This window comes from Eriocheir sinensis, chromosome 38 (assembly GCF_024679095.1).
Source record: "Eriocheir sinensis breed Jianghai 21 chromosome 38, ASM2467909v1, whole genome shotgun sequence".
Taxonomy (NCBI): Eukaryota; Metazoa; Arthropoda; class Malacostraca; order Decapoda; family Varunidae; genus Eriocheir; species Eriocheir sinensis.
Window position 1 is genome coordinate 13,399,651 of NC_066546.1, and position 27,004 is coordinate 13,426,654.

General features: G+C 41.6%; 1 protein-coding gene and 1 long non-coding RNA gene across 5 annotated transcripts in view; one reads left to right on the top strand and one right to left on the bottom strand.

Annotated features, from left to right (window-relative positions):
- Positions 1-27,004, bottom strand: part of LOC127008685 (calcium/calmodulin-dependent protein kinase type 1) — a 118,538-nt gene that overhangs the window by 32,494 nt on the left and 59,040 nt on the right. The gene's annotated exons all lie outside the window — the stretch shown is intronic.
- LOC127008688 (uncharacterized) lies at positions 7,930-12,582 on the top strand. The gene is made up of 3 exons (XR_007761253.1): positions 7,930-9,604; positions 9,664-9,840; positions 9,984-12,582. It is a non-coding gene; the product is annotated as an uncharacterized LOC127008688 (long non-coding RNA).

A 27,004-nucleotide genomic window follows, 5' to 3' on the forward strand; every position in this document is an offset into this window, starting at 1 on the left:
ATGAAGTAGGTAGATGAGGAAGAGGAAGAGGGAGAACAGGAGAAGAAAGAAAAAGGGAAAAAGAAGAAGGAGGAAGAAGAAGAAGAAGAAGAGGAGGAGGAGGACGAGGAGGAGGAGCAGGGGTTGAGGAGGACGAGGAGGAGGAGGAAAAGGGAGAGGAGAAGAAGGAAAAGGAGGAGGAGGAAAAGGAGGAGAAAGTAAAAGAAGACGATGAAAACAAAAGCAAAACACATCAGTCATCAGTATAGAGGAGGAGGAGGAGGAGGAGGAGGAGGAGGAGGAGGAGGAGGAGGAGAAACAGAACAACAAAGACGACGAAAAAAACAGACAAGAAAAAGGAAGAGGAGGAGGAGAAGGAAGGGGAGAAAAAAAGAGAGCAGAATAAAATGTTCTCTTAAACGGGGTTCAAATTAAGGGCCTATTTCATCCTCCTTCAGAAGTAATCGGCTTTTCCTCCCTTCTACCCTTTTACCTCCACCTTACCTACCTCCCTCCTCCCTCCTCCTCCCTTCCCTCCACCCCTCCCTCCTCCCTCCCTCCCTTCGTTTCCTATAAGGTAAGCTAATTTCGCGGTGAAGATAGAAAAAAATAAGCAAGTTTGACATATTATCAGACGAGAGAGAGAGAGAGAGAGAGAGAGAGAGAGAGAGAGAGAGAGAGAGAGAGAGAGAGAGAGAGAGAGAGAGAGAGAGAGAGAGAGAGTGAGTGTGTGTGTGTGTGTGTGTGTGTGTGTGTGTGTGTGTGTGTGTGTGTGTGTGTGTGTGTGTGTGTGTTTAAAAGTGCTACGCTTCTAACAACGCTGTGAGCAAATATTTGTACACGCGGGGAGAACTGCCATCTCTCTCTCTCTCTCTCTCTCTCTCTCTCTCTCTCTCTGATCTCTCGTAATTAAGGTACATCAAAGCTCCATAGATCGGCATATTTCATTAGTTCCGTCTCACGCTCCGGCCAAGGAAGCACACACACACACACACACACACACACACACACACACACACACACACCACTGTACGCCCGTTCAAGCAGGGAAATAAATAAATAAAATAAAGAACGAAGGAAGAAAAGGAAGGAGGGAAAGATAGATAGATAGCCAGGTAGATGAAGATAGGTAGACAAACAGACAGATAGATAGTGACATATTTAGATAGATAGATAGAGAGAAATAGAGAATGAGAGAGAGAGAGAGATTAAGAAAAACAACTGACACCAGAAAGAAGGTTGTGGCACGTTAACAGTAGACACAACGCTTCAACATCTCCGTGTGGTGTTGCGTGACAGTGTTGCATCAAAGGGTTTCATGACGTCAGGGTGTTGCGTCATCGTACTGCAAGGCGTCACGGTGTTGCGTCATGTATTGCGTCACTGTCATGGAAACCAGGGCAGGTGTTTCCTAGTCGAGTATTGCGTCGCACTTTTTACGCGAGCTACCTTTTTTTAACCTTCTCTACCTGGCGTCGCGTGGCCGTTTCCTTGTTGCCGTTGTTTTCTTTCTTTTCCGGCCTATATTTTTGTTTTTTCCATGTTTTGTTTCGTGTTGTCTTCCTTAATTAGTATCATGCATCCATTCCCACGTTTCTATTATTTTCTTCATTTTTTTGCTTCATTTTTCTATTTTTTTTTTTCGTTCAGTCTCTCCTTTCTATTGTCATGCGGTCATTTCCTTGTTCGTTGTTTTCTTCCTTTTCTTGTTGTTGCTTTTCTTTTTCTATGTTTTCTTTCGTTTTGTCTTCCGTGTTTTGATCATATGACCATTTCTTTGTTTTTTTTGTTGTTGTTGTTTTTGTTTCCTCCCAATATCTGGTTTTCTTCTTCTTTTTCATGTTCTGTTTTCCGTTTTTCTACCTATTTAGTTTTCTCTGTTTTGTTTGGTTCCTTATTTCTCAACTAGCATCATACGACCATTTCTTTGTTGTTTTTATTTTTGTTGTTTATGTTTCCTCCCAATATCTGATTTTCTTCATCTTTCTCATGTTCTGTTTTCCGTTTTTCTACCCATTTAGTTTTCTCTGTTTTGTTTGGTTCCTTATTTCTCAACTATCACCATACGACCATTTCTTTGTTCTTGTTTACTCCCGATTTCTGCTTTACTTCACTTTTACTGTGTCTCGTTTCGCCTCTTTCTGCCTTGTATCACGTGACCATTGCCTTGGTTTTCTTACTAACCACTTCCTATATTTACTTTTATAAACTGTGTTCGACCTTCTTTTTTATTCCACTGAGTATATTTCGTATTTTTATCTCGCTTTTTCCTGTACAACCGATCATTGTTAACAACATTTGTTTATAGTATTTTTTCTACATACATATTTCGTATATATACTTTAGTAATATTCGTACTAGGTTCATATAAACAATTGCTTCAGAAAAAAAAAACGGAATGCAGGCGTAAACTATTCATATGATGTGCAATAAATATGGATTTCAGATCGCAGATTATAGAACGAACATTTAAGCAGCACAGCACTCCAGCGGATTTGTAAAACTTGCACCGTGCAGCGCATAAACACGGAAGTGAATGTAAAATAGAAAGGTCTTCGCCTCGAGGGCACAATACATAAAAAACTGTTGAATATGCAGCTCTGTATAATCTATTTTGCATACTAAGATCTTTTCAGCATGGAGAGCGCATGAACGGATACACCTTGAAAGCAACACGGCCTCCTAAACATTACACACACACACACACACACACACACACACACACTGAACACGCGCACATGACATCAGACCACACCGATGTATTATACGGGTGAAGTCTACGGATTATATTCACCATGTTTTAATAATAATATACGACAAACAAGAACGAAAACACGAATATGAAGAAGAAAATGATTATGATGACGCTGATGATGAATATTGCTGCTGTTACTATCGTTCATCTTATTATCATTTAGATTATTACTATTTTCACTATACCAGCAACAACAAACTTTTTAACAGATAACAAAAAGAAAACTACACAAACAGCAAAACATCGGTAACAACAAGAGAGAGAGAGAGAGAGAGAGAGAGAGAGAGAGAGAGAGAGAGAGAGAGAGAGAGAGAGAGAGAGAGAGAGAGAGAGAGAGAGAGAGAGAGAGAGAGAGAGAGAGAGAGAGAGAGAGAGAGAGAGAGAGAGAGAGAGAGAGAGAGAGAGAGAGAGAGAGAGAGAGAGAGAGAGAGAGAGAGAGAGAGAGAGAGAGAGAGAGAGATGGAGGGAAAGAAAACAAAAATTAAAAAACCAACATAAGTACCCACCCCCACGACGGCCTACACACACACACACACACACACACACACACACAAACACACACGTTATACAATAATTACATAAGTCCCTAACAAGTAGAGCAATTAGCGACGCAAGATCAAAGCAACTCCTAATGAAGTCGACGGCCTCACACGTATCAACAAACCCTTCCCTTGATGATACAGCCGCTGATTCGCCCTTTGATCGTGACGTCATTAGAGCTGCACGTTGATTGGGTAATACAGTCATGACGTCACAGGGAAGACACGTGTTGATTGGCTGATAATTCCATGAGGTTTTTGTCTGGCGAGTGGAATATTTTGAACGATTGTAAGAGAGACTGTAGAAGGGGGAGGTAAAGAAATTGAAATAAGAGAAGAAACAATTATAAAAGAACAGGAATAGAAGGACAGAGAAAAGGAAAGGCGAGACAAGTAAACAAGAAGAGGAAAGACGATACGAGAGTGAGGAAGAAGAAACAATTATAGAACAGGAAAAAAACAGGAAAAAAACAGGAAAAAAAGCAAACGGAGGAAGAAAAGAAAGACGAAAAAAACAAAGAAAGGAAACACGAAAACAACAGAGTAAGGAAGAGATATTAAAACGAAAGAAAATAAAAATGAAAAATAGATAAGATATATGGATGAATAGACATATACATAACTAAAGAGATAGAGAGATATAGATAGACAGATGCTGATGAAGGAAAGGAAGGAGTGACAGGCAGAAAGAGGAAGGGAAGGAGGAAATCAAACACTGTCCAGAATCGTTAAAAATTACAAAACAAAAAAAAGAACATACGATTTATTTATTTATTTTTTATTCAGGCTGGTTAACCTAGATAGAGAAACGCTTCTGGCAAATCCATTAATCTCCTCTCACTTTGAATTTCCTGACGAAGAAATATTAACATTTTTATTCGGCCCAAAACGTTAACTCCCAAATTTTCACTCGAACGTGTCTAATTTTCACAGCTCTTCGTTAACTGAAATCCAATCCCCTGTAGGAAACTGAAAGGGGATTAAGAGAACAATGGACTGACGATTATTTGAGAGAGAGAGAGAGAGAGAGAGAGAGAGAGAGAGAGAGAGAGAGAGAGAGAGAGAGAGAGAGAGAGAGAGAGAGAGAGAGAGAGAGAGAGAGAGAGAGAGAGAGAGAGAGAGAGAGAGAGAGAGAGAGAGAGAGAGAGAGAGAGAGAGAGAGAGAGAGAGAGAGAGAGAGAGAGAGAGAGAGAGAGAGAGAGAGAGAGAACAGCAAACACACACACACACACACACACACACACACACACACACACACACACACACACACACACACACATCAAAGGCAATGGGGATCCACGTCTAGCAAGCGAACGTTAAGGAAAACATATCGTTCGGCTTTGGAAAGAAGGGGACAAGAAAGAAATAAAAAGGAAAAAGAAACGAGAAAGGGAAGAGACGAGGCGGGTCGAACAAGGAACAGGAGGGGACAGAAGAGAGGAAAGCAGAGAATAAATCAAAGCAAAGAAAAGGCAAAATAGTGTAGAGAAGAAAGGAAATAAGGGAAAAGAAGACAGAAGAAATAAAAAAACAGGAATTAAGAGCAAGTGATAAAAAAAGGAAAAGCTCAACAGAAACACAGAAAAAGGAAAAGGAGGAGAGAATGAAAAAAAAGGAAAATATCAACAAAAAACACGGGAAAAGGAAAACAAGGAGAGTAAAACAAACTTGAAAGGAATGCAACTGTGAGGAAAAGTTAAGACCAGATAAGGCCAGCAGCATAGCAAAGGAGGGGAGAGGAGCGAGGCGAGAAGATTGCGAAGAGATAAGAGAAAGGAGGAGGAGGAGGAGAGGGAAGGGACGACAAGGAACAAGGAGAGGAAAGAGGATGAGAGAGTAAGGGAGAAATACTGCAAGGAAAAGAAAACTAAAAAAGAAAAACTGATATAAGAGAAAAAATAAAAGGCTACACGAAGAAACGGGAAATTTAAAGTAAGAAAAAACATGGAAAAATAATAGACAAATGAGGAAAGGGAAGGAAAGACGCGAAGAAAGAGCATAGGAGTAAAGAAAAAAATATTAGAAAGAAAGGATAAGAAAACCAAGAGGAAACTGAAACAGAATAACAAACGAAGAGAGAGGAGGAGAGGAAAGGAAGGACACGAAACAGGGAGAGAGAAAAGAGGATAAGAGAGTAAGGGAGAGATATCACATCGAAGGGAAAATAAAACAGAAAGGAAACTGAAATAAGACGAACATAAGATAAAAACAGGAAAAAATAAAGAAAAAGTTTGAAAGGAGAAATAAAGAAAGGAGAGGAAGGGAAGACACGAGGAAGAATATGAAAGTGAGGAAAGAAAGGGAAACTAAAAGGAAAATAAAATGAGAGAAGAAACAAAAAAATATAATAAAAGAGAAGAAAGAGAAGACAAGAAACAAGGAGAGGAAAGAAGATTCGAGAATGAGAGAAATATTAAAACGAAAGGAAAGGAAAACTGAAAGGAAAATGAAATAGGAGAAGCAACAAAGAGATAAAAGAGAGGAAGAGAAGAAAGGGTAGAACACGGGAGAAGGAGGGGAAAGAGAATAAAGTAAGGGAGAGAGAGATTAAAACGAAAGAAAGAAAAGCTAAAAGGAAACCGAACTAACAAGGAACCATAAGAAAGGAAAAGAAAGATAAAAGAAAACGGAGATAAGGTAAAAAAAATAAAGATACCAAAAACGTGAAAATAAAGAAAATGACATGGAAGAGAAACAAAAAAAGTGAGGGAAGACGACCAAAAAGAAAACAGAGGAAAACAAAACAAACAAAAAAGATACAAGAACAGGAATAAGGGAAAAAAAGTATGGAAAAGAATACAAAACAGCAGTGTGAGGTTAATGGGAAAAGCTGGTGGTGGGGAGAGAAGCCCGACACGAAAGGAAGTGATTTGCCTTTTCGAACACTTCCCGGAGCCTCGTCAGAGCAACACTTTTAAGCCCCGCGTCCCTCGCCTCCGCGCAGGTATAAAATCGCACGCCAAGAAGGGAAGCAAAAGGAGGGAGAGATGAAAGAGAAAAATAGCATGAAAGTGTAAGGAGTAAAACGACGACTGACTGAGTGAAAAGGTTAAAAAGAAATAAAAGCATAATAAAATAGAATAAAAAGGGTAATTAGCGCGGTTTTGATTTTATATTCAATACGAGAAATGAATAAAAATAAAAGAATGACGAAAAGAAATAAAAGAAATTAGGCAAAATTCATGATAAAATACAATAAAATGAAAGAGAAGCTAATACGGTTTTACTTTTATGTGCAGTACAAGAAAATATAAAAAGAGAAAAAAAGATAAAATAAAGTAAAAACAAAACACAGCAAAACAAAATAGGAAAAAATCAGCTTTTCTTTTAAATTCAATACAAAAAATGAAAATAAACAGTAAATAGTAAATAAATGAAGTAGATAAATGAATAAATACAAAAGTAAGAGGCATAAATATCATAAAATAAAGTAAATGAAAAACTAACTCGGATTTATTTAACATTCAATGCAAAAAAAAAATCAATATTAATTAGTTACTCCAAAAACAAAGATAAAATAAATAACGGAGATAAATAAGATAAATAACGATGAATAACGAAGATAAAGAAGATAAATAACGATAAATAACGAAGATAAAGAAGATAAATAACGATAAATAACGAAGATAAAGAAGATAAATAACGATGAATAACGAAAATAAAGAAGATAAATAACGATAAATAACGAAGATAAAGAAGATAAATAACGATAAATAACGAAGATAAAGAAGATAAATAACGATAATAACGAAGATAAAGAAGATAAATAACGATAAATAACGAAGATAAAGAAGATAAATAACGATAATAACGAAGATAAAGAAGATAAATAACGATAAATAACGAAGATAAATAAGATAAATTCCGATAAATAACGAAGATAAAGAAGATAAATAACGATAAATAACGAAGATAAAGAAGATAAGTAACGAAAAATAACGAAGATTAAGAAGATAAATAACGATAAATAACGAGGATAAAGAAGATAAATAACGATAAATAACGAAGATAAAGAAGATAAATAACGATAAATAACGAAGATAAAGAAGATAAGTAACGAAAAATAACGAAGACAAATAAGATAAATAACGATAAATAACTAAGATAGAGCAGATAAATAACGATAAATAACGAAAATAAAGATAAATAACGAAAAATAACGATATTAATGATAAATAACGATAAATAACGTAAATAAAATAAATAACAGATAAAGTAAATAACGGTTCGGGCTCATCGTATACAAGAAATATAGGCGCCGTTTCCCCGTGCTGAAGGATTTTTTTCTTTACATAATAAAAATAAATTTCCCCGCATATTTTTAAAGATATTTCACATCGAAGAGCGAGCCACACCCTCCTGAGATCAGCCAGGTCCCTTCTCTCTCTCTCTCTCTCTCTCTCTCTCTCGCCAGTGAAAGTTCAAAGGTCAGAGCAGAGATGTGTGGGTGGTGGCTTTCTCTCTCTCTCTCGCCGCAGGATACTGTGAGGTGAACTAATTGCCTGCCGATATCAACTGAGAGAGAGAGAGAGAGAGAGAGAGAGAGAGAGAGAGAGAGAGAGAGAGAGAGAGAGAGAGAGAGAGAGAGAGAGAGAGAGAGAGAGAGAGAGAGAGAGATCTAGACAAGCGGACAGACTGAGAGAATAGCGCAGTAGTAGTAGTAGTAGTAGTAGTAGTAATAGTAGTAGTAGTAGCAATCTCCAACCTTAACGTTATAATATCCTTTACATTATAACCAAAAAGAAAACCACATTTGCCTTTTAGAGCAGTTCGTCATTGTTTAGCTGAGATATATGGAAATTATGCTTGGCCCGCAGCTGTCAGGCGCGTAATTAAATATACAACAATACACGCCGCTGCACGAAGGTCTTCAGCCGCGGGACATGAGCCGTGCACCCCTCTGAACACGGCGGGGAGGGAGGGACGGGGTGGGAAGGGGAAGGAACGGGAGGGGAAGAGATAGTGGGATAAGGGCAGGGAAGGGATGGAGAAGGGAGAGGGAAAGGAAGGGAAGGGAAGGAATGGGACGGGAGGGGAAGGGATAGTGGGATAAGGGCAGGGAAGGGATGGAGAATGGAGACGGAAAGGAAGGGAAGGGAAGGAATGGGACGGGAGGGGAAGGGATAGTGGGATAAGGGCAGGGAAGGGATGGAGAAGGGAGAGGGAAAGGAAGGCAAGGGAAGGTAAGATACGAGAAGGAAAGAGAAGGGACAGGGACAGGGATGATGGGAGAGAAGGGAAGGGTACGGAGGAGAGGGAAAAAAAGTGAAGGGAAGGGATGTGAAGGAAGGGAAAAGAAAGGAAGGGGAAAGAGAGGAATGGAAGGGAAGATTAAAGAATGTTAGGGAAGGGAAGGGAAATGAAGGGAAGGGAAGGGAAGGGAAGGGAAGGGAAGGGAAGGAATTGTACGAGAGGAGAAAAGGAAAATGGAGGAAAATGAAGAAGAAAGGTATCAAAGGGAAGAAAAGTAAAGGAAAGCAGCGGAGGGAAAGAAAGGGAGAGAGAGAGAGAAAGAAACAGAGGTGGTGGGAGAGAAAGGAAGCGTAGCAACGGAAAGGAGGGGGAGGGGGAGAGCCGAAAGAACAGAGAAAGAAAACGGGAAGAAAAAGGAAGAAAAGGAAAATGAGGGAAAGGAGTGATGGAGGGAGAGGAAGGGAGTGGAGAATGAGGGAGTAACCGTGTCAGGGAAGGAAAAAACTTAATGGAGAAGGGCAGATATTTGACAGTAGAGGGAAGAGGCGAAGAGGTAGGAAGGAAGGAAGGGATGATGGGAGAGAAGGGAAGGAAAGAAAAGGGAAGGGATGTGGAGGAAGGGAAAAGAAGGGAAGGGGAAGGAGAGGAATGGAAGGGAAGATTAAAGAATGTTAGGGAAGGGAAGGGAAAGGAAGGGAAGGGAAGGGATGTGGAGGAAGGGAAAAGAAGGGAAGGAAAGGGTTGTGAAGGAAGGGAAAAGAAGGGAAGGGGAAGGAAAGGAATGGAAGGAAAAATTAAAGAATGTTAGGGAAGGGAAGGAAAGGGAAGCGAAGGGAAGGGAAGGGAAGGGAAGGGTTGTGGAGGAAGGGAAAAGAAGGGAAGGGGAAGGAAAGGAATGGAAGGAAAAATTAAAGAATGTTAGGGAAGGGAAGGAAAGGGAAGCGAAAGGAAGGGAAGGGAAGGGATGTGGAGGAAGGGAAAAGAAGGGAAGGGGAAGGAGAGGAATGGAAGGGAAGATTAAAGAATGTTAGGGAAGGGAAGAGAAATGAAGGGAAGGGAAGGGAAGAAGGAATCGTGAGGTGGAGAAACGGAGCAAGGAGAATGAAGAAGTGGATGGAAGGAAGGAAGGGATCGTGAGGTGGAGAAACAGAGCAAGGAGAATGAAGAAGTGGATGGAAGGGAAGAAGGAATCGTGAGGTGGAGAAACAGAGCAAGGAGAATGAAGAAGTGGATGGAAGGAAGGAAGGGATCGTGAGGTGGAGAAACAGAGCAAGGAGAATGAAGAAGTGGATGGAAGGAAGGAAGGGATCGTGAGGTGGAGAAACAGAGCAAGGAGAATGAAGAAGTGGATGGAAGGAAGGAAGGGATCGTGAGGTGGAAGGAAGGAAGGGATCGTGAGGTGGAGAAACAGAGCAAGGAGAATGAAGAAGTGGATGGAAGGAAGGAAGGGATCGTGAGGTGGAGAAACGGAACAAGGAGAAGAACGAAGTGGATGGAAGGAAGGAAGGGATCGTGAGGTGGAGAAACAGAGCAAGGAGAATGAAGAAGTGGATGGAAGGAAGGAAGGGATCGTGAGATGGAGAAACAGAGCAAGGAGAATGAAGAAGTGGATGGAAGGTACAGGGAAGTGAAGAGAGGTGGTAGAAACACTGTGACAAGGAGGGAACGGTTGTGAAAGGCAGGGAGGTAAAAAAAAAAAACTCAATAACTAAACGTATATAATGAGTCATGATTAGCGAGTCCCCTGCAGCGCTGACTCATGCAATACCCTGACTCATGCAACGTCCTCGTCAGCGGTACAGGAATGTGTGTTTGTGTTTGTTTGTTAGCCCGGCACGACACACAAACAAGCAAACACACACACACACACACACACACACACACACACACACACACACACACACACACAAAGTTGATATATGAAATGCGTTACTAAAATGAAATCGTGTGTGCAAAAAATATACATAAGTTTTTTTAAGGAAATACTTGATAAAATACGATAAAATATGGGATTAAACATACATAACGACCCACACACACACACACACACACACACACACACACACACACACACACACACACACACGCGCGCACGCAAGTACATATCACAGGGACGGGATTTGGTTTTGTCTCCCCTCCATTGTGCCGTGATGGGCGAGCGGCGGGCGGTGTTAACGTCCTCCCTCGTCTTCTCTCCATCACACCGCCGCCCGCGAGTTCTGCATGGCCAGCGCTTGGGTTTGCGTCGAGGGATGAAGAAGAAGAAGGAGGAGGAGGAGGAGGAGGAGGAAGATAAGGAAGATGGAGAAGGAGGAGGAGGGGAAGATGAAGAGGAAGAAGAAAGAAAAAAGGAAGAAAGAGAGAGAGAAAGAAAGAAAGAAAGGAAGAAGAAGAAGCAGACTCCGCTTTCTGGTATGAGCTAAAATGAGGTATAGAATAAAATGTCAAAGAAAGGACGCACGAACACAATGAATGGAATAACGAAAGAGGAAATGAAAGAACGAATAGAGAATAGGATAAAGAAAAAAAATGTCGGAAGGAGGAAGAAAACACGGACACAAGGACTGGATTAAAGAAAGGAGAATAAAGGAAGAAAAAAATAATAAAAGTAAAGAATAAAGGAGATAAAGAAGGGAGACAATAAAGAATTAATAATAAAGGGGAGGAAGGAAAGAAGGAAAAGGAGATGGACTGAAAAACATGGATGTGGAGGAAGTGAAGAGAAGAGAAGGAAAGAGTAGATTAGGGAAGAAAGGGGAAGGGAAGGGATGGTAGGAGAGGAGAGAAGGGACAAGGGGATAGTGAAGAGAAGAAAGTGTAGCAAAGGGAGAAAAAGGGAAAAGTTGGAAAGTTTCGTTTAGTCGGCGCAACATCTGTGGTCATATGCCGGAAAGAGACAGAAGGGGAAGGAATTATAGGAGGAGGAAAAGGGAAGAGTAGAGGAGGGAAGGAAAGCAGGGGAGGGGAAGAGAGGGAGAGAAAGAAAGAAAAAGGTGGTGGGATTGAGAGGAAGAGACGATTGGACGGAAGATTGATGGATGCAAGCGATAATTTTAAGGCTTGAGTTATGGTCTTAGGCTTGTGTCGCTGGGGTTAAGACATATGGTCGTATTACAAGACAATTCATCGCTCAAGAACACCTATTTGACAAGGCTTTCGTAGGAGTTGTGGGCATTTCCAGTAGTAGTTTTATGACCCTGGTGGTAGTTTGACCCTTCTTCCGTGCCGCGAACCTGAAGAAACACTCACTAGAACCCGACTGACCCTCTCTTTGACCTTTAGAAATAGCTGATGTGAGAAGCGAAAGTATCTTATAATAACAACCTTAGCCTTGAGGTGGTTTTAAAAGCATACGATGAAGGGAAAAGGAGTCATGCGTGTATTGATAACGAGGGATGGGTGACTGTCTGACTACAATTGTTTTTTCTTGAAGGATAAAACAGATCGCTTGGATGGAGTTTTACTGTTATAAGCTAAGACAGATTGAGGTTTCTAGTCTTCCCATCCTTGATATTTTCTTTTCTACAAGGACAAAGGAGACGGCTCAAGGGCAAAAAGAAAAGTGTAGAAAAAAAGGCCGCAATTTTCAACTCTTCACGTATAAAAAAAATTCAGAACACTAGTATTTTGAGGGTATCCGTGATCCGTTATACAATAGCCTCCAAAACTCACTCTACTCACTGTCAGATACCGGGAGACAAAGAGGTAGAAAAGTCGAGGAGTTCTTTAGCATTTCAAGGAGGGTTTATCGGCGCGCGAAGGCCGGGTGTCAGCCAGGAGAGTCAGCGGGGCGCGGGAATGTAGGGCGGCGGCGGCGGCAGACAACGCGATGAGTCACACGGCGCGATCAAGATAAGTGATAAGCGGAAGAAACTGGCCAGGTAACAGACGTTTGTGGGCCACCGACCGACTGCTATCTCGCTTTATAGGTCACAGGTCCAGTCAGCAGCGGCCACTTACCTACACGCCCCGTCGATAGTTTCAATACGTAGTAGTTCAAGTAATGATCCGTGACGCGTGAATGTTGTACGATGCCAGTTAATAACTCTAATGGGAAGCAATTATTGTTTTCATATCCAACGGTGATAACAACACGTGCACGGCCGGCTGGTGAATTATTAATACTTTTACTTGTACTTGTATAAACTGGACGTACTTAACTTTGAAAACATGATGAATACTTACACATCAAGGCTCATACTTACATCGTACACTTGCTGGTATACAGGGAAGAGTAATATACATGATTACACCACTGTCAAACTTAAATGCGCTCGAGTTAACGATTATCTTCACCATTCTGTACATCACCCTGATACTATCTTGCAGGGCCTTTCTTTTGTTGTCCAATTTGCTAATGATAAAGTGAACAATTACCTTCAATATTGATTACATTACTTTCAAACTTAAATGCGCTCGATTTAACGGTTATCTTCACCATTCTGTGCCTCACCCTGATACTATCTTGCAGGGCCTTTCTTTTGCTGTCCAATTTGCTAATGATAAAGTGAACAATTACCTTCAATCTTTCATATACATCACTGACAGACCTGGAACACCCTCTCTCTTGATATCCAGCTTACTATTGGTAGTTAACAATTATCTTCAATATTTCACTAACATACTTTGGAACAGCCTTTCTTCTGCTATATTTTCTCCTTCCTATTACTCCAACTAAAAAAAGAGCATCAAAACACCTCTTGAATGAAATTGGATCATTATTTGGAGCAATGTCGTGTCTTATTATGTGAGGCCTGAGTAATATAAGAAATTTCTTCATATGTTTGCTTCATTCTTTGGTCCGTGTACATTTCCTTCATTCTTTGGTCTGTGTACATTTCCTTCATTCTTTGGTCTGTGTACATTTCCTTCATTCTTTGGTCTGTGTACATTTCCTTCATTCTTTGGTCTGCGTACATTTCCTTCATTCTTTGGTCTGTGTACATTTCCTTCATTCTTTGGTCTGTGTACATTTCCTTCATTCTTTGGTCTGCGTACATTTCCTTCATTCTTTGGTCTGCGTACATTTCCTTCATTCTTTGGTCTGTGTACATTTCCTTCATTCTTTGGTCTGTGTACATTTCCTTCATTCTTTGGTCTGTGTACATTTCCTTCATTCTTTGGTCTGCGTACATTTCCTTCATTCTTTGGTCTGCGTACATTTCCTTCATTCTTTGGTCTGCGTACATTTCCTTCATTCTTTGGTCTGCGTACATTTCCTTCATTCTTTGGTCTGCGTACATTTCCTTCATTCTTTGGTCTGCGTACATTTCCTTCATTCTTTGGTCTGTGTACTTTACCATAAAAATACTTACACACCAAGACGCATACTTAAAACTCATATATTTTCAGGTACAGAGAAGATTGCACGTTATCGCCCTTCAAACAAAATATTATTGATACACAATTAAACATTCTTCAGACTTATGTTTTGGACGTTTTAACACTTATTCTGAAAGGAGACATACGCCTCCATCAAACAAAATGCCTCTAATTAATCTACACTTATTTCATACCCAATTACATCACATGGGTCCATGAATCCATTAAATCAGTTGGCTCGTAAAGCCTTTGGTCCCTTCAATCAAACTCGTCCCAAACCCAGCCTCCAGCGGCCCGCACCCCTGCAGCCGCACACCTGCAGCCCCGCGCGTGCCGCCTCGGGACGCCGCGGCAACAAAGGCGAGGTATAAATACAGCTTTTTGAGCAGCATTCCCGTCCGCTGCGGAGTGGCGGCCGCGGCGAGAATGGTATGTCGGGAATTCGTTGGGTCGCTGTGAAATACATTTTTGTAAACATTCATCTCTCTCTCTCTCTCTCTCTCTCTTCAAATGGGGTACTTTGCTTTCAAAGGCATACATGTTATGGAAATGAGTAAATCCAATTACGTTGAAAAATTGCACTGGTGTTGGTAATAGAAATCGTAGTAGCAGTGGATTGTTGTTTTGGGTGTTTGTTGCATAGTAGTAGTAGCAGAAGTAGTAGTAGTAGTAGTAGTAGTAGTAGTGGTAGTAGTAGTAGTAGTAGTAGTGGTAGTAGTAGTAGGTAGTAGTAGTAGTAGTAGAAATAATTGTTGCTGTTTTTGCAGTAGTAGAAACAGCAGCAACAGTAACACTCAAACCAGCACCACCAGCCACACGAAACACATCAATCACGAGAGAGGAAGCGAGTGAGTGGGTGGGAGAGGAAAGACAGCCGGCCAGGTTTCAGCGGGTCAGGGGGTAATCACACACACACACACACACACACACACACACACACACACACACACACACACACACACACACACACAGTCATTCATACACGTACGCTAACTCCCATTCACTAAAGAGTCATTCCAGGGACTAAAAATAAACATAATCAAAAGAGTATGTGACTTCGCAAACTCTCTCTCTCTCTCTCTCTCTCTCTCTCTCTCAGCACGTCTTCCTCATCATTCATCACCATCCTCATTCCTCATTTACTCGCTCACACCCATTTTTCTTTCATTATCCTCCTCCTCTTTTTCCTCCTCATCCACCCCCCCCCCCACACACGAATACATGCACTTCCTTATCTCCTGTCTACTCTCTTACACTCAGCATCCTGTCAGCATCACATCTCTCTCTCTCTCTCTCTCTCTCTCTGTCAGACATGCGATATTTGTCTTCAGTAACTTTCCTTTCCTCCTTTGCTTCCTCCTTTTCTTCTTCAGTTCGTGTGATTGATTGAAGAAAATTTAAAGTTGACATTTAATCATAATCGTAACGTGTTTTGTGGGGAAAAGCTAATGAGGAAAAAAAGTAAGCTCATTATTGCTTCTAAGGATGAAATATTACTGAGGAGGAGGAGGAGGAGGAGGAGGAGGAGGAGGAGGAGGAGGAGGAGAAAAAAGACGGGAAAGATTTACCAATTCCAGAAAATGGCAGGTTATGAACGAACACACACACACACACACACACCTCAAGACCCACCCACAAAACACCATCGATCGCCTTAGACTGAAAGAAAAAAAAAAATCCTTAGACACTCATACGCAGACGCTTCTAACCAAATGCTTCTCGCTTCTACCTCCTCCTCCTCCTCCCCCTCCTCCCATCATCATCATCATCATCATCATCCTACGCCCGACAGACTCAACCTCGCCCCAAGCAGGTTTCAATACGCCGTGGACAGAGGTACCCAACAACCCCCTGTCCCTATTTCTCTCATTCTTCACCTTCGGAGGAATAATGCGTGACGTCACCGCCAGTAGCGTAACGTCATGCGTCTGGCAGCGGGGCGAGAGAGCCTTTCCACCTTAGCATTGTATTGATTGATGGTTAAAGGTGAGCTGGGTGCGGTACGACAACCTCCGCGCGGCCATCAGCTGGCTGCCAGACTAGCACGATCAAGGTCGGACTGGGAAGGGACTATAGGGAGAGAGAGAGAGAGAGAGAGAGAGAGAGAGAGAGAGAGAGGGAGGAAGAGGGTGCAACAGAGGCATGGAGGAAATGAATGGAGAGAGAAAAGGAACAAATTAAGAAAGAAAAAAGATAATTCGAGAGAGAGAGAGAGAGAGAGAGAGAGAGAGAGAGAGAGAGAGAGAGAGAGAGAGAGAGAGAGAGAGAGTGCAACAGAGGCATGGAGGAAATGAATGGGGAGAGAAAAGGATCAAATCAAGAGAGAAAAAAGATAATTCGAGAGAGAGAGAGAGAGAGAGAGATAGAGCACTATTTTACCATGCATTTTCACGCGACGACACAATGGGGGAGGCGAAGTAAATTGCCTGGCCCTATAATTTTACGTTGATTAATAGGCATAAATTCCCGGACACACGGAGTGAAACGCGTGAATTAAAAAATAAATTCCCGGGCTTAATTTCCCCCCTCTCCCCCTCCCCCCCCTCCCTCCCTCTCCACGAAGTCACAGGAGCCGAAACGGAGTCGAAGGCCGAACCCGCTGATCAATAGTAATGCCGAACACTCCTGTAATGAACGCGTCCTTTGTTTTGAACCCACACGTGAACGAACCGGCGATTCGGCGATGATTAAAAAGATGATGAACCGAAGATGGTGAATGCGAGGGCGAGAGGGTCATAAGCTTTTAATACTTACGACCCTAAAGAAAGAAAATGAAGGTACTGATGATATACCGTAAAAGAAAAATATATCATAAACTTGCTAACCAGAAGAAAGGTAATAAAACTAATGATGAAAACGTAGGTAAAATGGTTATAAACTTCTATTACTGCGAGCCCAAAGAATGGAAAGGACACTAATGATATGTACCTTAAAAAAAAATATGGTCGTAAAATTTAAATACATGTGAACCCAAAGAAACGAAATGAGACTAATAGCGATATATCGTTAAAAAGTGTCGTAAAATTTAAATACATGTGAACCCAAAGAAACGAAATGAGACTAATAGCGATATATCGTTAAAAAGTGTCGTAAAATTTAAATACATGTGAACCCAAAGAAACGAAATGAGACTAATAGCGATATATCGTTAAAAAGTGTCGTAAAATTTAAATACATGTGAACCCAAAGAAACGAAATGAGACTAATAGCGATATATCGTTAAAAAGTGTCGTAAAATTTAAATACATGTGAAACGCTCGAAACAAAAGAAACGAAATGAAACTAATGGCGAAATAACGTTAAAAAATGTCGTAAAATTTAAATACATGTGAACGCAAAGAAACGAAATTAAACTAATGATGATATATCGTTGAAAACTGGTCATGAGGTTTAAATACAACGAACCTGAAGAAATTAAATGAAACTAATGATATATCGTAGAAAAATGTTGATAATGCAGTGACGGTGAACACGAGGGTAAACCGGTCATGAAAAGAAAATGATTACAGTCTCGGAGGGGGTGAACTTAATGGCATAATGAAAACATACCTCGAAGACATGAAGTAGAAAAGTAATGAATAATGAAAAATAAAAGTCGGAGGCACAGTGATGGTGAACACGAGAGTAAACTAGTCATGAAACGGAAATGATTACAGTCTCGGAGGGGGTGAACTTAATGGCATAATGAAAACATACCTCGAAGACATGAAGTAGAAAAGTAATGGATGATGAAAATTATAAGTCGGAGGGAAAGAAACGGCAGCTCCATAATGCAAACACAGACGCCGGAAGCAAAACAAAAGCGAAGCGATGGCAGCAGAAATATTGGAGAGAGAAAATTAAAACAAGGATCAGAACAAAACGTGACTGATATAAAAGAAAATAATTGTACAACGAGAAGCAGAAACAGAAAAAACGTATAAGTTAAATAGAAGATGAATACGAAGATGATGAATACATAAGATAAAGAATTCAGCATAAAACAAAGCTTGAGTAACTAACGCAAAAATAAATACATAGGAACAAGCACGCCAGTAAACCTAAAGGAGTAGATATGCTAACAAAAAATCTTGAGAACATATGAAAGTAAAAATTAAAGAAACCGTGAAAAATAAAGAAAACAGGTGACGATGAACCAAAAAACAACATGCCTGACTCTACAACCAAAGGAGTGAACAGGCGAAAACGGATATAAAGGAAACGGGCAACACAAAAAAGGTAAAAAACATCAAAGGAGCGAAAGGGAACGAAGGCCAAGGAAAGGAAGAACAAGTGTGACCGCAAAAGGGGAAGAAACGAAGGGAGTGTGACAACGGAAGTAAAGGAACAAAACGAGTAACAAAATAGAATAAAAGGACCAAACGGAAGTGAAGGTGGTAACAACAAATTTAAGGGAAAGAAACGCAGCGAGTGTGACAACGGAAGTAAAGGAACAAAACGAGTAACAAAATAGAGTAAAAGGACCAAACGGGAATGAAGGTCAAAGAAAGAAAAGGCGTAACAGCAAAAGGGAAAGGAAAGAAACAAGAGTGACCACGAAGGGAAAGGAGCGAAACGAAGATGACAAAAGCAGGCAAAAGGGGCAATGAAAGAAAAGAGTTAACCAGCAAAAGGTAAGGGAACGAACCAAGAGTGACCACGAAGGGAAAGGAGCGAAACGAAGGTGACAAAAGAAGGCAAAAAGGGCAATGAAAGTAAAGAGTTAACCAGCAAAAGGCAAAGGAACGAAGCAAGAGTGACCACGAAGGGAAAGGAGCGAAACGAAGCTGACAAAAGAAGGCAAAAGAGGCAATGAAAAAAAAAAAAGTTACCCGCAAAAGGTAAGGGGACGAAGCAAGAGTGACCACGAAGGGAAAGGAGCGAAACGAAGCTGACAAAAGCAGGCAAAATAGGCAATGAAAAAAAAAAAAGTTAACCCGCAAAAGGCAAGGGGACGAATCGACTGTGGCCACGAAGGTAAAGGCACGCGGGCTAATAAAGGTAAAGGCACACACGGGCTGGTCTTTGAGAATCGGATTCCTTGTGTGGCGGCGGCGGGGCGGGAATTTCCAGACCACGAGGGACCGAATACTGATAAGTCACCACCGCGCTGGCAACACTGGCGCCCGCTGAGGTAACACTGTGTGGGAGGAAAGAGAGAGAGAGAGAGAGAGAGAGAGAGAGAGAGAGAGAGAGAGAGAGAGAGAGATTTGTCCGCTCATCGACATATATGTATTCAATTGCAATATGTAAGCTGTAAAAATAAAGAAAGAATGAGAGAGAGAGAGAGAGAGAGAGAGAGAGAGAGAGAGAGAGAGAGAGAGAGAGAGAGAGAGAGAGAGAGAGAGAGAGAGAGAGAGAGAGAGAGAACATACGGACCATAATGTTACTCTTAAAAGCAAAACTAGACCACTTGAATCGACAAATGAGAGAGAGAGAGAGAGAGAGAGAGAGAGAGAGAGAGAGAGAGAGAGAGAGAGAGATAACACTATCAATAAATTTGGCGATAAGAGCAGTGTTGCCAACTTGCTACCGCCACTTCCACTGCTCTCTCTCTCTCTCCTCCTGCTCCTCCTCCTCCTCTTCTTCTTTTTCTTCTTCTTCTTCTTCACCTTTAATGCTTCTTCCCAGTCTTTCAGCACTCCCTAATATTCCAATCCTCCTCCTCCTCCTCCTCCAATATTTCTTCCTTTTCTTTCAGCACCTTCTCGTTTTCATTTGCTTTTTCCTCCTCCTCTTCCTCCACCTCCACCTCCTCCACCTCCTCCTCCTCCTGCTGCAGTGACCCATCATTCATTTTCATTCGTCAACACGTCAAGAGATTACCCAGAAACACACACACACACACACACACACACACACACACACACACATTCTCTTTCGTTCCCGTTATGTGTGTGTGTGTGTGTGTGTGTGTGTGTGTGTGTGTGTGTGTGTTTGGAATTTCAATCTGCCTGCGTAAGTAAACATCTGTTAATTAAGCGGTGTGTTTCTACCTAGCAGTAATGAGAAGAAGAAGAAGAAGAAGAAGAAGAAGAAGAATGTATGACGATAATAGTGAGAAGGAAGAGGAGGAGGAGGAGGAGGAGGAGAAAAACAGGAATATATACCAAACAGAAAACAAGAATATATCAGACATTCAGCAGACAGCAAGACTTGTATATTGCAGAAGGAAGGAAGGAAGGAAGGAAGGAAGGAAGAAAACACCAATGAAAAAGAAAAACAGAAAGGACAAAAGAAAGAAAAAGTAAGGAAGCAATGAAAGAGAAAGAGAGAAATGGCAAAAAATATAAAAGGAAATAAACTGTGAAGCAAAAGAAAGATTGGAAGATAGAAAGAAGAAGAAAGAAAAAGACACGAAGGCAGTTAGGAAGAAAAAGAAGAAAAGAAAAAGAAAGAAAAAGAAAAGCACGAAACGAGAGTGTTGCAGAAAGAGAAGGAGAAAAGGGGAGGAGGAGGAGGAGAAAGGAGGAGGAGGAGGAGGATTAGGAGGAGGAGGAGGAGGAGGACTGATCAGCATTCAACATCAGGAAACCGAACGTGACGCCTAACACGTTCAATCCACACTGAACTTTGCCTCACACTACTCCTTTCACCCTTCACCCTGCTGCTTCACCCTGTATTTACTCACCCTACATTTACTCACCCTATATTTACTCACCCTTCCTCACGTTCTCTTTACTCATACTTTTCACACTCACCTCTGCCTCTCCCCAACACTCTTCCATTCTCACGTCAATTCTCGTACTTATTGCATCGTCTATATCTGTTGTTCATCCTCATTTCATCTTTAGTCTCTCTCGTATTCCTCTTCCTCATACTTATCAAAAATCTCTAACCTCGGTCTTCCCCTCACACTCCCACACCCACGCTTATATACACACTTATTGCATTTCTTTACTCTTTTACATTTTTCTGCTGTTCATCCGTACCTCATCTTTAGTCTCACATCCATACTCCTCGTCACCTCCACTTCTCAACACTCGGCCATGAGAACAAGGTAGATATCTATAATTTACTCACCTCATATCTATTCACACTTCCTCACTTTCTCTTCAGACTCACTCACGCATACCTTCACACTCGGCTTACTTATTCACATCGCTATTGTACTGTCGGGGTTCTTTTTTTCATTCTTCAGCTGTTCATCCTCACCATATCTTAAAGAGTCTCATACTCCTTTTTTTCTGTTCACCTAAAAATACCTAAAACTGCCCTTGAACTGTTTCCTCTTCTGTAAAAAAAAAATAATAATAATAATTTACATACCGTCTGGCAATTATGACTCGAGAAATGATACGTCCTCTACTGATTAACAAGCGATTATTACATACAAAAAAAGAAACTGGCTGAATTATACAGATTATGTCTGGTTGTTTTTTTCAGTTGTGTGTGTGTGTGTGTGTGTGTGTGTGTGTGTGTGTGTGTGTGTGTGTGTGTGTGTGTGTACGGTTACGTTATCTTCTTCTATAACAGACAACGGACATCCGGACCACATCTCTCAGTTAAGGTAGATAAGTTCAACGTTTGTCTAACTATCGAAGCAAAGTTGATTCACTCATTGGTGTAGGTACGCATGTCTTATTATTATTATTATTATTATTATTATTATTATTATTATTATTTACCGAAGTTCACGACAGAAAAGTACAGGTTTTCTTGAGGATTCCAAACGCAAAACATCACCTTTCAAAAATTACACTTCAACTGCAATGATGATGATAATGATGATGATACCTAATAATAATAATAAGATGATAAAATAAGAATACAATAATAATAAGAACAACTAAAACACAAAAAAACAGACAAACAAACAAACATACAAGGAAACAGGAGAAAGAAAAAAAAATGTCCACCCACAAACATGTAAACAGGAAAAAACAAACACAAACAACATAAACAACATACAAGCAAACAGGAGGAAAAAAGCCTGTCCACCCACAATCATGGCGCGCCTAAAGAGCTCGAGTGATGGATAGACGGGCTGGGGACAGACAGGGAGAGCCGGGGAGATGGATCAGCTGTCATTTAGCGGGGCAGAACGAGTCAAAACAATGGATGGGAGGGAGGAAGGGGATGAGGAGGGGGAGGGGGAGGAGCAGGTCAACACACACACACACACACACACACACACACACACACACACACACACACACACGAGAGAGAGACCCGCAGCAGACGAAGAGGTGAAAAAAATTACACACACACACACACACACACACACACACACACACACACAGACTGACGACACATAGGCTACACAGACATAGAGTGACCCGTTGACAGAAAGACGGGTTGATCCACTATTAGCTGGTACAGACACTGGCTAGATAAGACTGATAGAAACACAGACAGACGGGCTGTTACAGACTGACAGAAACACAGACACATGGGCTGCCACAGACTTATAGAAACAGAAAACGGGTTGACAGGCTGACAGAAACGGGCAAAACAGGCTGACGAGATAACATTAACACCTAGACGGACTGACAGAAGCAAAGACTGAAGCGGCTGACACGCAATTCAATAGACAGACAGACAGACAATCGGATAGACGAAGAGCAAATACTAATGCCCTCCCACACATACACAGATAAATTTAGAGAAGCGCTTACTGACTCGCACGGACACGGACATGAACTGAGATATACATTTAAAACAGACACTGAGAGGCAGATTGAAAGATAGATTTTTTTCTTTAGAGCAGAGGAGACGGTGCAAGGGCGTAAAAAAAAAAAATAATAATAATAATAATAATGAAAAAAAGCCTGCTACTTACTGCTCCTAAATAGATAGATAAATAGACATAGATAAACAGATAATAGATAAATAAATGCAATAATAGATAGTAATAATAATAGATAATAATAGATAAATATAATAACAGACAGGTAAACAGACTGATAGATTTAAGTACTGGGTGATAGATCGACACAGATAAACTTAGGGCAAAAATAATATAGATTCAAATACAAGATAAATACAAATACAACACAGATCCATACAACAAAAAGAGAATATACAGAAAGAAGGAAGCGTTCTCGACCATAAATACAACAGACAGACTAACACAGACAGGCCAACAGACACAAAAGCCGACATGAAATACGAACAGAAGGCAAAACAGACCGAGATACGAACTTATACAAAGGGAAAGATATGTAGGCGAGGACACAGACAGACAGACAGACAGGGATGAGGCGGAACCCTCGAGGGAAAGCCTGACCTAGATTTCTTTCACGCAGTGACTGACAACCCTCGTAGCCCCCCTCCCCCCCCTCCCCTAAGGCCCCCCCATCACCCCTTCCTCCCCTACACTCCCTTCTCCATACTTCCCCTCCATTACCTCTCCCTCCCCTTCTCCCCTTCTTCCCTTACCGCCCTCCCTTCCCTTCCCTACACTTCCCTCCCTCCCTTCCTCAGACACTCCATATCACTCCCTCCCCTCCCTCCCTCCCTCTATGTTTCTCCCTCCCCCTCTCCCCTACTTTCCTTAACTCTCCTCCGTCACCCCTATCTCCCTCCCTTCCCTCCCTGTATCTCTCCCTCATCACTCCTCCTTCCCTTTATCATCATTCATCCCTCCCTCCCTCCCTCCCTCTGGCACTTAATATCTCTCCCTCCCTTCTTCCTCCCTTCCTCCCTCCCTGGACCTCCCTGCCTCTCCCTCCCTTCTTCCCTTCCTCCCTTACGCTCTTTATCATCATCCCTCCCTCTCTCCCTTCCTCTTGACACTTCATATCTATCTATCCCTCCCTTCCCTTCCTCCCTCCCTTCCCTCCTCTCTCCCTAACAACCTTGGCGCCCCTTCCTCCTCCTTTCCACCCTCTCTCTTTCCCTCCATAATGACCATCGCGCCCTTCCCTCCCTCCCTCCCTTTCACCCTTCACGCCCGCCCATTCCTACAGAGAGAGAGAGAGAGAGAGAGAGAGAGAGAGAGAGAGAGAGAGAGAGAGAGAGAGAGAAAGACTAATATTGTTCACAGTAATTTGTTCTCCCTTCCCCTCCCTTAGTTTACCTCCCTTTTACTTCCTCCCTTTCTCCATTTCCTTCCCCTCCCTTCCTTCTCTTCCTTCACGCTTACTCCCTTTTCGTTCCTCCTTTTCTACATTTCCTTCCCTTCCTTACCTCTTTCTCCCTTATGCTTCCCTCCCTCCCTCCCTTCACTTCCTCTATCTCTCCCTTTCCTCCCCTTCCTTTCCTACCCTTCCCTCCCTTTCACTCCCTTATATTTCCTTCCCTCCCTTCCTTTATTTTTACTTTCCTCTATCTCTCCTTTTCCTTCCCTTCCTTTCCTTCCCCTTCACTTTACCTCCCTTATATTTCCTTCCTTTCCCTCCCTTCCTTCATTTTTCCTTTTCTCTATCTCTCCCTTTCCTCCCCTTCCTTCACTTTACCTCCCTTATATTTCCTTCCTTTCCCTCCCTCCCTTCATTTTTCCTTTTCTCTATCTCTCCCTTTCCTCCCCTTCCTTCACTTTACCTCCCTTCCCTTTCCACCCTTCCTTCCCTTCATCTCCCTTCTCTCTCCTCCCTATCTCCATTTCCTCCCCTTCCCTTCCTTCTCCATTCGTCCTTTATGCACTATTTACTTTTTTTTATTTTTTTATTTTGGTTTTCATTGTTTGTTTCATCTTTATTTTCTCCATTTGCATCCATTTTCTCTCTCTCTCTCTCTCTCTCTCTCTCTCTCTCTCTCTCTCTCTCTCGCAGCGCTACAGTCCCCACAGTTCTCCGTAAATTCCTCTAAATCCCACAAAATCCAGACGCGATAAAAAAAGTATAACAAAGAAGACGACAGCTCACCACCACCAACACCATCACCACCAACACCATCACTACCATCACCACTATCATCACCACCACCACCATCACCACCATCACCTCCACTAAACCATCTCTTCCACCACTGCCACCTTCAACACCACCAACTCCATCACCATCATCACCATCACCACCGTCTCTTCCTCCCTTTTTGCGCCACTTGTATACTGAGAATAAATGGACGACGAAAACGAGGAGGAGGAGGAGGAGGAGGAGGAGGAGGAGGAGGAGGAGGAGGAGGAGGAGGAGGAGGAGGAGGACGAGGAGGAGAAGGAAAAAGAATAGAAATATGATGATTATGACAAAAAAGAATATATTGAACTCTGATAAGGAATGGCAATAAGAATAATGAGAATAATAACAATAATAATAAAAGGGAGAATAATGGGAAATAAAGGGAATGAAAGAGAAATAACGAGAAGCAAACAGAAGGAAATGAATAAAACAAACACATACAACAAAGGACCAACAAACACACACACAAAAAAAGGTAAAATAAAACAGAAAAAAAAGACACGCAAAAAAGCAACACAAAAACAAACAAAACAAACAGCAGCTATTCTCTCCATTTCTCCCTCTCTCCCTCTCTCTCCCTCCCTCTCACCTCCGCCCGACACTGTGTTTTGAAACCTTGTCTTTCGCTCGCTGTCCCATTACGCCTCGGCTAATTGGGCTTAATAGGGCCCCCATTTAGGCGCAGCTAATGCCCGGGCACGGCTAATGGACGCTGAGGGCTGTGGCTAGGAGACGTGGGGGTCCTGTGTCGCGAAGTGCTGAGGGGAGGCTGAAGGAATCCTGATCTTGATGCGTGCTCCAGATGCTGCTGTGGCGGAGGCTGCGGGGTGCTTGCTACTGTTATGGTATGCTTGGTGATCTTCGTGATGGAGGGGAATGCTTGTTGGGCCCGTGTCTGGAATGCGGTGAGGTGACTGCAACGAGTTTGTGACGTGTTGTATGTCTTTTTGTTATGTGGTGGTTGTGTTGTTTTGTCACTCCTACTACGCGTGTTGCAGATGTTGTTACCGCCCTCGCATCCGTTTCTCCTTCCCGGTTTTTCTTTTATGTATTATTAATCTTTTTCCTGTTTAACTACGTGTCCCATTTCCCCTTCGCTGTGTTGTATATCTTTTGTAATGTGGTGGTTGTGTTGTTTTCTCATTCCTGCTACGCGTGTTCCAGATGTTGTTACCGCCCTCGCATCCGTTTCTCCTTCCCTGTTTTTCTTTTATGTATTATTAATCTTTTTTTTCTGTTTAACTACGTGTCCCATTTCCCCTTCGCTGTGTTCCTTTTTCAGTATTATTTGTCTTTGTTTCTCTTTTTACTGCATATTAAAGGTGTATTCTGCTCTTGCTTCCGTCCCTGCTCAGCTTGGAGGGTGAAAGAGTGAGTGTAATGAGTTTGTGATATGATGTATTTCTTTCGTTATGTAGCACTTGCGTTTATCTTTTCTCTTTCTCTCTCTTTAACTTCGTGTTCTAGATTTTGTTTTCTGCTCTTGCTTCCGTCTCTGTTCTGCTTGGAGGATGACTGCAGTGAGTTTTGGACATGTATTTTTTTTGTTATGTAGTGTTCTGCTTTTGTTCTTTCTCTTTTAACTTCGTGTTCTAGATTTTGTTTTCTGCTTCTGCTTCCGTCTCTGTTCTGCTTGGAGGATGACTGTAACGAGTTTTGGACATGTATTTCTTCTGTTATGTAGTGATAGCCTTTAATCTTTGCTCTCTTGTTCCAGTTTTTTCCTACCCCTGCATCCGTCTCTGTCCTGCTTCAATGATGGATAGTTAACGTAATGAGTCTGTTTTTCGTTGTTTCTCTTGTTACGTGTCATTTGCTTTTTATTTTCTTGTTTTGTTTCGTCTCTTTTTACTATGTGTTCCAGTTGTTGTTCCTGCCTCTGCATCCGTCTCTGTCCCGCTCGGATGATTGATAGTGAGGCTAATGAGTGTTACGTTGTTTTTCTTTTGTTCTGTATTGTTTTCCTCTTTCTCTTATCTTTTATTGCCTGTTCCTGATTCGTATTCTTTTGCCTTTGCTCCTCCTCCTCCTCCTCCTCATACTCCTTCTACTACTACTACTACTACTACTACTACTACTACTACTACTAGCTCTAATTCTACGGTTTTGTTACTTATTTCTTTTATGTAATATTTTCTTTACTTTTCATTATTGTTGTCCATTTTTTTTATTCTACTACTACTACTACTACTGATTCTACTGCTTTGTTACACGTCTTTCTTTAAGGTAGTATTTTCTTCCTTTCCTTCACTACTGCCTGTTCCTAATTCTTTTTCTTGTCCTTCTCCTTCTGCCTCCACTGTTAAGGAATGCATGTTACCTTCGCTTGGTTGACGACTAAATGGCCGTAATGGACTGTGAGACGTTGTATTGCTTTTTACAGTATTCGTTTTTTT